Source organism: Fragaria vesca, linkage group LG5, assembly GCF_000184155.1.
Source record: "Fragaria vesca subsp. vesca linkage group LG5, FraVesHawaii_1.0, whole genome shotgun sequence".
Lineage (NCBI taxonomy): Eukaryota > Viridiplantae > Streptophyta > Magnoliopsida > Rosales > Rosaceae > Fragaria > Fragaria vesca.
In genome coordinates this window covers 17,848,580-17,858,410 of record NC_020495.1, presented here as the reverse complement: position 1 = coordinate 17,858,410, position 9,831 = coordinate 17,848,580, and the positions used below count along the sequence as shown (strand labels likewise).

At 37.5% G+C, this 9,831-nt stretch overlaps 2 non-coding genes across 2 annotated transcripts; both read left to right on the top strand.

Annotated features, from left to right (window-relative positions):
- The first annotated feature begins 521 nt into the window (after positions 1-521).
- On the top strand, positions 522-7,247 carry LOC101313516. Its single transcript, XR_184711.1, has 2 exons — positions 522-1,099; positions 7,237-7,247. It is a non-coding gene; the product is annotated as an uncharacterized LOC101313516 (transcript).
- Positions 3,935-4,819, top strand: LOC101313314. Its single transcript, XR_184710.1, has 5 exons — positions 3,935-3,971; positions 4,073-4,252; positions 4,356-4,438; positions 4,540-4,688; positions 4,770-4,819. It is a non-coding gene; the product is annotated as an uncharacterized LOC101313314 (transcript).
- Positions 7,248-9,831: the final 2,584 nt, after the last annotated feature.

Genomic DNA, 9,831 nt, shown 5'->3' with positions numbered 1-9,831 from the left:
CTCAAATGACTATCACCAGCAGAAACCTCAACACTTTGCTCCTCAAGCCCCTCTTCTTCTTGGTGCCTCTTTCTCTTGGGCAGTTCATCATTGTTCCTGAGCATACAAAGAACAGAGTCATTAGTGAGTTGTGTGATCTGTGAGCTATGTAGTTGAAACTCATACATGACCCAGTGGCCATGGTGGACAGAGTTCCTGTTAACGTATGTGTAGGCTTTTTTCAAACCAAGAAGGGTGGTAGTTGGGTCGGCATTTTCATCAAGAAGATACACTGGATTGCCAGCACCTTGGCCTTTCCAACTACCAGTCCCAACTTTGCGACAAGTGCGCGAACCGAGCTTCTTGTTTTTTGGTGAAGAAGTACATGTCTTTGTTCTTCCTCAAGTCACTAACATGTCTTGATTCAAACTCTTGCCAAATCTGCCATGGTTCTAGATTCCCGTAAAGATCGGAGTCGCAAAAGAGTTTTCCCATTCACCATGGGCTTTAGGTAGTGGAGCAGCAGCTCATCGTCCATGGGACAGAACCTTTGGCCAGGCAGAAGCCCCATCAATGTTTCCTTTGTTTTTTTTTCCTTTTTTTGGTATTGAAATTAAAGAAAGATATTGCAAAGAGCAGAAGTTGAAACAAACAGAGATGAATAATATCAAATAGTAGTATTTTTTATTGATGTTGAATCATTACATAAACCTCAAAGATACAATCTTGTTTCAATAAAATCAAAGATACAAACTTTCTTTGAATCAAACCAAGGGGCTTTTAACCTGCAAACAAAAATAGAAACCAAAACTAGTACAAGAATGAATTCAAGCTCTTATTAATGAGATCAGATCAAACAATCCAAACCGCCCAAAACCCTAAGTCGTCTCAGAGAACCCAGGTTGGGTTGCAGACTTGCAGATGGACGTCGGATCTGGGAAGCGGAAGCGGAATCGATCGATTGAGAGCGAAATGGATTCGGCGTCGGATCGGGGAAGCGGAGTCGATCGAGAGACAGAGGATCACCGTGATCAACGATTGAGAGAATTTCAGAAACAGAAAAGCAGAGAGAGAGAGAGAGAGATCGGAAATATTGGGTGGGAGAAAGAGAGAGACAGAGGTTCTATTTATAATGGCGAATGAAACGGCACCGTTGCGTTCTATTGACGCGGGTCCAGGCTGTCCTCGTGGGCTGCGTTTTCTGCATCTTGCCCCTCCCTCCCAACGGCTACAAAATTTTGAAACACAGTCAACATTTCTTTGCTTTAGTCATACCTTCTGCTTACTTAAACCAAAACCCTGAAAAAGAAAAAAGAAAAATCCTCTGTTTCAAAATAATAATAATAATAATAAAATAAAAAAAATTTCCTCAAAAAATAATAATAATAACACCTGACAAGAAAAATTAAGAAACCTTTAATTGGCCATGTATTTCAGGTGCTTTGTTTTACTGGAAAGATTAAATCTTGGTTTGCATTCAATGGCGTAGCTAGCTAAGGGCGAACCCTCTCAAATTTTAAAAAGGCTTAATTAGCTTTAATGAAGATCGGATATTAATAGAATGAAACATAAATTGATCCTTCTCCTTTAAGAAATCCTTATAATACAAATCATGTCTAGGATTTCTTACTTTACTAATACTCTAATAGAGAAAAATTCAGTTTAGTACCCTAAATTTTGGTGTTAAAATCAGTTTAGTCTCTCGTTTTGAAAATCCATCTTTTTAGTCTCTCAACTCTCAAATGACTACACTTTAGTCCAAATTTTGATGTTGGCTCCGAAAATGACTAAAAAAAAAAAAGGACTGATACAATCCAAAACGAATCTCTTCTTAAAAAAAATCAAACTGAATCCAAACTTCCACACATTAACAACACCGGACCTTAAACTCCAAAATTATCTACTAAAGTAACACAAGCAAAATCACCAAAAAATGAACTTAACAACATATAAGGGAAAACCCCTTAAATTTGCATTCAACCTTGTCAATAAAAGCTACTGCGTAACAACCAAATAGGTGCATAATTCTGAAAAATATTAGACAATCAAACTGCTTAGACAACACCTGACGTCATTTTCAGAGCCAACATCAAAATTTGGACTAAAGTGTAGTCATTTGAGAGTTAAGAGACTAAAAAGATGAATTTTCGAACCAAGAGACTGAACTGATTTTAACACCAAAGTTCAGGTACTAAACTGAATTTTTCTCTTACTAATATGTACCTTAATGTTTTACATTCCATTTATGAATTTTTTTTCTTTACAAATAAACTAAATGGAAGCAACACATTAATGTTTGCCATACATTGACACTATCTCTAGAAAAAGAAATGGTTTTTTCGAAAAAGAAAAAAAAGAAATGGCAACACATTCATTTCACTATTTATCGTACATAAAATTTCAAAGTTTATTTAAGATGATTATTTAAGAGAAGTGAAATCCACACACCCTAAATTATAATCTACACACCCACCGTTGTTCTTTATCCTGGTTATGTTGTATATGGGGCTAGTTATTGTACAGGAGGCCAGCAGTTAACCTGAAAGAACAAATACACTTATTTCTAGGCACCTGCTAGGCTACATCGAATTTGTTACAGTTCTGATGATCTAGTTACCACTGAAAGAACAAATACACTTATTTCCACTTGTGTCTTGTCTAAAATGCATGCCGCATGCGTAGATTTCATAATTGATGGATTGTTTGCAATATCTCATGGAGCTTTTGTACCCTGTCGTTTTCTGTGCTTACAGCAACTGGATAACGTAGATGTGGGAGAACCCTTTCACTACAATGCAGCAGAAGGAGATCAACATCAGAACTTACATCAAATCCTTTCTTATTTATTTAGTCTTCCTTCTTCAGTTAATCTTAATGGTGACCACACACATCAGTTCATCCCCTAACTTACCCGACCCCTCTTTCTCGCATTCAGCTGATCTTGAGGACATCACATTGCCTAAACGTTATGATCCATCAGAGGCACATGCAGACTTGTTCAACCGTCGCTATTAGAGGTGAATCATTAGTTCATTTCCACGATACACTATATAAACATTTGATTTTATATTCCCATCCTAAAGGTTGAGAGTTCACTCTTCTGTGTTTACATGTCCCTTCTTCAATAGAGTTTGTAAACCCTGTCACTTGCTAATTTCATGCCCTTTCATTCCTGTTATAACTGATACTTGATCAGTCTGTTGCAAGAATCATTATCATATTCCAATTTATCACTGTCTTTGGATGATATGGCAGATTTGAAATTGAGGGAGATGACTTAGACTTCACATCAGGAGAGCCCACACATCTTCGACCACCTTCTCCGAATAATCTAATACCATCTCCACCTTCCCAAGACCAGCGTCAGGATGGACAGCAGCCTGATAATGTGTTTGATGAAATGGTGCGGATGCAGGATCAACAAAGGCAGAGACCTAGAAGGACTAGAAAGAGAAAATCACCAGCCTCTGTAATGAATAATAACCAAACAATTCATCCTGGTCATGTGTACCAGTCTTGGCTTTAAGATACTTCAGATATAGTTTCAAGAAGACGAAGAAATCGAAAGGTTTGTTCCTGATGTCCAAGTATATCCTTCCAATCTTCGATGGAGTTAAACTTATCTCTTGTGTATATTTCATCCACTGTCCTTGTAATCTCTTTGTTGCAGCCCAAGAATATAATGTCTGCTATGACGTTCGGTAAACTCATGGAGCAGCCAGCTGGTGTTTTCATGGGTCATTTATTTAAACCTGGAAGTGGAGAAACATGTTATCCGATCCAGCTCCTCTCTTAGAGCAATTCAAGGAAAAACCTACCCATGACTCTCCTTCTGGTTAGCATCATAGTTCTCATTGAGAACTTTTGCATGAATAAATTAAGTACAGAGAGAGTGCCTTGATTTGGTTTTGTTTGTAGCATCCATCTCTTGACCTCCGCCTCCAGAACCATCACCATGGTCACCACCTGGAAGACAAACTTATCAAGACCTGGTGAAATATTTGAGTTTATGCAGCTACTTATAGTTTCCTTATTTTTCAGAAAACTATTACTAAGTTTCTGTCTGACAAGTTATAATATGTTAAATGTAAAGCCTGTTGAAGATCTTCACAGTGGACGCAGCTCCCAGTCATTTGTAACTCCCACAGAACAGCTACGGACATATTTATTTGACAATGATGTACCACCACCTGACATCATGGATGAACTGAGAACCAATCTTAATGTGACATGAGAGGAGCTGATAGCAACTTGGCAACACTAAGAAATTCGGGTACAGGAATCTCTACATCTCTCCTCCCTCACTTCTCTAGTTATTGAAGCATTCATACTTCCGAATATGTACATCAGTTGCTAACTAAATCTTTTGCTCACAGGAGATCGATGAAAGAAGATCTGTCCTGAGCTCCTCATCTGGAAAGGTAGCTAACAAAAACAGTTCAGAAGTCGATTCAGAACGGTTAGCAAATTTTTTATCCGAGTCTTCAAGAATTCGTTTTTTTTTTTTTTTTTTTTTTTTTCTTAGTTGTGTACTTGTGATTGGAGTATAGATGGTCACAGATCGAAGAGCAAAAGGCGTTATTCATCTAAACATAGCAATGATGGACTTGAACCAGTGTCAGAGGACAATGGATTTCATCACCCTGATCCAAACTTTAAGGTATCAAGGTTATCTGGAAATGGCCCAACACCTGTATGACCTGATCAAGGTAAAATTTACCTGTTAAAGCAGGCATAGTAGTTATGTGCTCGTGTGGAAATTTCAGTAACCGTCATGTCTACTTGTGCAGAACTATTGATGGAAACTGGACCGACCCAGACACAACAGCCTATCAGCAGTCAGCCACTGGAAAGAGTAACTGATGCAATTAAAATGTATGTTTGTCTCACAACTTTGCTTGATTGTCTGGAGGTTAAGTAGCTTTGATCTGATTGTATTATGCCCTTGTCCTCAAATGTTTGCTTGTCTGAAATATTTGTTAGATTGCCACGTCCTGAAGTTGCTTTGATGTCGCTACTCTTTTCCTTGTACTCAATTCTTACAGGGAACTGAAATCCTATTTTTAAACACCAAGGGGCCCTCAATTAGAATCCCTGAATAAGCTGACTGATGGAATGAATTGAAGAGTAGCGGCCATACTTTTCTATCAAACTTGTGGTAGCAATCCATACTTACTAGGTAAGATTACCTACACTTGCATATCCTTATTGCCTTCTGTCATGGACATGTTAACGACACCGTGCTGACCTAAATGCTCTATTCTATAACAGAACTCTGCTGGAATGAGGAAACAGATGCTAGTTAATGAACACAGTGTCAAACAACGACAAATGTGGCCCATGGATCATCCGTGTACCGATCCGTGTACCTTTTAAGGTGTTGGGTTTTAATCACAAAAGGCCTCAGTATAATTAGGAATGATCCACCCACTTATAAGTTATATTTTATTTGTCACTTTTCTAATGTGGGATCTCTCCTCTCCAACACATAGTTGACATTGCTGCTTTTGTGGAGGCTGATGCTAATTTAAATCTACTATCCTTTTTCAATTGAGTTCTCATTTTTTCGAGATTAGATGCACCCTGATTCTAAACCATTTTTGGCTGTCCCGTGGAAGCTCTCAGATGAGCACCTATTTAAGTATTTTAGGGTAGTATTAATGTAGAACTGACATCATTAATATCAGAATTCTAATTTTCTTCTGGAAAATCTAGATGTAGATGCTTGAAGTCTTCTTCAATATAAGGTCATTTTCTGAAAATGAAAAGGAAGATGCTGTTAAAATTTAAATGTGGAGCTTCATTGTAGATTTCAGATGAAGAATAGATTATTCATATTAAGGATTAAGAGGTCCTAGCAGGAATGTTATACTGTATTTCTTTTTTGTTTTTCTTTTATTGACATATAATTCTATATGCTTTTCTGTAAATAATTCTTTGCCTCTTCTAAATGAGCAACAAGATGAAAAAAGATAAGAGGATAATAAGAGAAAGTGCAAATAGACGAAAAGAATCAACTCCATTGATATATATATTAACAAAATTACAAGATGAATTGGTCTGAGAAGTAACCGAAACAACAATTTAGATACGAGTATCCTGGCTACAAACTAGAACTAGAACTGGGCAGTTACAGGAAACAGATGTGGGAAAAGTCTGATCCAAATACTAATTCTGACCAGGAAACTCTACATGTGAGAATTATAAGAAATATCATCACTGCAACAAGATAGAATACTGATACAAATCTTGTTCAAATGCATTAAATTCATCCGACTGTATGTAGAGAGTATTCTGCGAATCATCACCACCAAGAGAGGGAGAGGGAGAGAGCAGAAGTTGCTGCTCCCCTTGTTGTTGTAGTTCCTCACAATTACTGCTGTTAGGTTCTACTACTTGTTGTTGTGGCACTGTAGTGATAATCTGCTGTAGTTCCTCATTCCATATCAAGGTAAGCCATAAACTGATCATCAATGAAATAGTCAGGATTATCATCATCCAAACCAAATCTAGTGGGAGACAACACAAGGTTTTGATCCATAGAGTAATCATGATCAACACATTGTGGGGGCTGTTGCTGTTTTGTGGTAAAGGAGGCAGCACACACTTGTTGATCTCTTTTCGATTCAAGTTTTTGCTTCTTGAAAGAGCTGGGATTCTCATCAGAAATAGTCTTCCTCTTGTTCCTTTGGTTGTGATGTCCTCCTTTATCATTGACTTTGAGTCGGTACAAAGCCAAATCCGGTAGATGGTTGATGGTGTACTCCTCCATTAACCAAGCACCATGGTGCTGGTAGCCAAAGGATTCCTCATCTTTGTTTTCGTACCGTAACTTCCTCAGCTTCCCATAGGCTTGTTGAACACCGTCGACAAAAACATCCTTACCAGGCTCGGTCTCGCTCCATGTTCCCCCAGACCCAACTCTGCGGCACAAGCGCTTCCCTTTACTACTCAATTTCTTGACTCTGGCAAAGAAATATGAGAAATCCTGGTGAGGAATTCTGATTGGCTCCAAGGAATCCCAAACAGCCCAAGGCTCCATCCCGGATTCTCCATAGATATCCAAATCGGGAAAAGCCTGCTTCCCATTTCCACCATGACCCAACGTGGTCTGATTATACAGATAATGACCCACTAATTGAGCGTCTGTGGGATTGAATGTCTTGACAACTCCCCACTGTAGCTCCTCCAGGCGAATCAACCCACTAGACCTGGAAGACGAAGAAGAACAAGACGCCATTCTTCAACTGAGAACAGAGAGAGAGAGAGTGGTGATTCTGAAGTAGAAGTGATGGGTTTATATAGAAACCGCCGTGGTTGGTCGGAACCTCAAGTCTTCCATTATATTTTACGTTCACATTGCGAAAAGCCTATAATACCCTTTCCGAAAACGATAAGGGATTTCAACTATCCCAATCCAACTCGGATTCTTGCTTTACGCGGGAAATTATTTATTCAATATCTTTTTCTTTTGTTTTTTTGCGAGTTTATCTTTTGCAGCTAAATATTAATTGCTCTTTTCTATCAGATTCTTGGAATCCAACATAGAACAAATATCGGTAATTATGAGTGGAACAACATTATTCTGTAGCTCATCTTATGTGCTGTACCTAATCATCAATTGTCTTCTTTCAATGGGCAAGGATACGAGCGTATGTGACTTGTTTCTGTAGTATCTTTTTAGAAAATGATTCAAATAGTGTCTTAGAGTAAGTTTATCCATAGACAAAAATTCAATCCAGGTTAAATGACACCTAGGATTCCAACCCAGATGTAAAAAAAAATCTATTTTTCACCCATAAAATGGGATAACTCATTATTCAACCCGGGTTGAATTGTTAGAGAAAGAAATGACCCAGGTTGATTTTCGGTTGGATGAGAGATCCAACCTAGGTTGCTTTAAACCACGTCAGCTGAGCCCACCCATATGGCTGACAGCAGCAATTCCTCCCCTAGTCCATCATGCGTGTCAGCTGAAGGTGGAAGACACGGACCAATCCCGTGAAGGAGAAGCCACGTGCATCTCAAACCCTTTCCTCTTGGTCACTTCAGTTTTCAGCTTTGACTGCCATTACATTATTTTATATTACTTATGGATGAATGCAGACAAAAATATTTTACTATAGATTTAAATTTGTGTGCTTTTTATTTCAATAATTCTTATTCTTAAATAAGTAATATAAATTTAAATTACTAAAACATTATGAATTTATGATCTTTTGATAAAAAAAAATGACTTGTATCCTTTGAATAAATGTTATTCCTTTCGTTAAATATTGTTTATCATTATTTATTTACAACTAAACTCATTATTCATACTTTTAAAAATATTTTTTTAATTCAATAAATAGTCACTTCCATGTGACAACAATCTCACAGAAACTAGTCACAGTGACCCATGTCACTGTGTTCAATATAACCCAACGGGTGAACTTACTCTTACATTTCACATAAACTAACTTTTGGTATCTCACATTCTAAAAACTTCAAAACAATATATCACATTGTAAGCTTGAATGAAGTTTGGTACCTAGAACGCAGACCCAAAGTATAGTATTCATTCAATTTTATTTTCTCTTTTTAAGAAACACACAAAAAATTTCACGAACTAAAGGCTCCGGGCCCTGAGTCAATCGACGTACTCTTAGGACTCTATTCAGGTACGGGTCTGCTGGAACGTTATCTCCGTTAAAAAAACTTATAGCGGAATGGTACTTTCGTCTTTTTACATATTAATATAATTATTTTTTTTCCTGAATTATCTCCATCTCTATCTCACTCCAACTCTATCACCGCCGCGAGCTGCCGTTGCCATTTGCGTTTCTTAAGCCCTATGGTTGGTGTATTCCCAGTCTTAGGCGAACCCAAACCTCCTTGAAACCAACCTAACCCCGCATCTGGAAGTTCATGACCAACCGACTTCTCTCTCGCAAGCAATTCGTCATTGATGTTCTGCATCCAGGAAGGCCAAATGTTTCCAAGCTAGACGGAGCTAAAGGAGAAGCTAGCAAGGATGTATGAGGTTAAGGACACAAATGCTATCTTTGTTTTCAAGTTCAGGATTCATTTCGGTGGTGGTAAATTGACAGGGTTTGGGTTGATTTACGATTCTGAGAGCATAGCACAGTCGAAATAGTGAGAGAGAAAGAGAGGTAGCAGTTGGAATCAAATCAGAACGAATACCAGATCAAATCCGAAGGAAGAAATATGAGAGGGTGAGTCACAGAGAACAAAACTGATTGGGAATTTCATGATAATTCATTCATCCCTAAGAATAGGATTAACATACATGATACATAGTAGAAAACTAATATTACTAATATAAGGGCATGTTTACTTAATTACTTACTTGGAATGAATTTTGTCTAGAATGGAAGAAGGAAGGAATGGGAGACGGAATAGAATAATATGTGGAGAGTTTAATTTCATTGAGTTGTTTACTTACCACATGAAATTAGACTACGAATGTAACTAATTACAGTTTTGATTATTAAAATACCCCTAAAAAAGGTAGCCACACATTCACTCTCGCATAATTTTTCCTACATATTAATCTAGTTTTCTTTGTCGTTTTGATTGTCTCAATTGAAAAATTATGTATAATCAACAAGCCAAAAGTGACTATTTCGATTCATTGTATTGATTTAATCTTGTGGTTACATATTAATAATTTAATATAGAGGTTACGTGTGTGCTTGTGTATATTGCAATCTTGTCTCTTCTACCATGATTTATCAAAATCATTTGATCCTAGAACTAGCATTTTGAGTTGTATATCAAACTGCAAGATGCAATGCTTGAACAACAAAATTAAGACATCATTCTTATTATTCTTCCACACATAAAATTAAA